General features: G+C 31.6%; 1 protein-coding gene across 1 annotated transcript in view; it reads left to right on the top strand.

Annotated features, from left to right (window-relative positions):
• LOC115034978 (aminopeptidase N-like) overlaps nucleotides 1–960 on the top strand; it is a 17192-nt gene that overhangs the window by 15779 nt on the left and 453 nt on the right. The window lies entirely within an intron of this gene.

Below are 960 nucleotides of genomic sequence, written 5' to 3'. Positions count from 1 at the left end.
GATCTAATTCTGCTTGGAAGTAGAGAATTTGTCGTTTACGTGTGTATGTGCTCGTTAAAGTTGACCTTCGGTTTCATCGGTACTAGAAACAACGGACGCGGCGGCGGTGATGCTCGTTTTTAAGATTCGCGTACGTGTGCGTGCGTGCGCATCTAACTATTCGTTCCAGCAGCGCAACGAGTATGGCGGTACTGCGTGTTCCCATTCCTTGTCATCTTGTACACTGGAGTTTTTGTATACCTCGATGTTTTGGATTTTCTGGACACTTCGGATTTTCTTGATTCTTCTTACTGCTTCGGATTCACTTGACACCTCGGTTTTCTGGACACTAATTGTTTTACGGATTCGGTTTAATTTATACTACAAGAAATATAGCTTTACGTGTTAGTAGTATATATGTGTCAATCGTGGGACAGTGCCTTTTATAACAATAAAAGATCAGAAAAAAACCCAATGTGCAAAAAGATCAGAAAATTGAAATGCAATAATAAATAAAATATTTTTCTCAAAACTTATGTCATCAATAATTAAAAAATCTAATTGCAATAATAATTAAAATATTTTTTTACAAATTGAAACGTAATAATAATTAATACATTTTTCACAAACTCTGAATGCAATAATAATTAAAATATTTCCCAAAATATTTTTTCAAAATACTTATGTTATAATAAGACACATGCTCAAAAATATTTACCAACTTTAGATCCAAATAATACATTTGGAATACATTTTAAAGAAAATGTTGGACACATGATTGGAAAATGTCCAATAATGTTTGACTTTGATGAAATAATTTTAAATGGAAAAAAACATATATTAACTCCAGGTATGTGGAGATTGTTAACTCATTCAGATGTTACAAAACCAGAATTTTATACAACTGAAGATTACCAAAATTATGCAAAAATATTAATTGAAACAGATGCAATATACCAAAATAATGACAAATCGACCGGA

This window comes from Acyrthosiphon pisum, unplaced genomic scaffold (genome assembly GCF_005508785.2).
Source record: "Acyrthosiphon pisum isolate AL4f unplaced genomic scaffold, pea_aphid_22Mar2018_4r6ur Scaffold_21849;HRSCAF=25055, whole genome shotgun sequence".
NCBI classification, from domain to species: domain Eukaryota; kingdom Metazoa; phylum Arthropoda; class Insecta; order Hemiptera; family Aphididae; genus Acyrthosiphon; species Acyrthosiphon pisum.
This window is presented reverse-complemented; position numbering and strand designations above follow the sequence as displayed.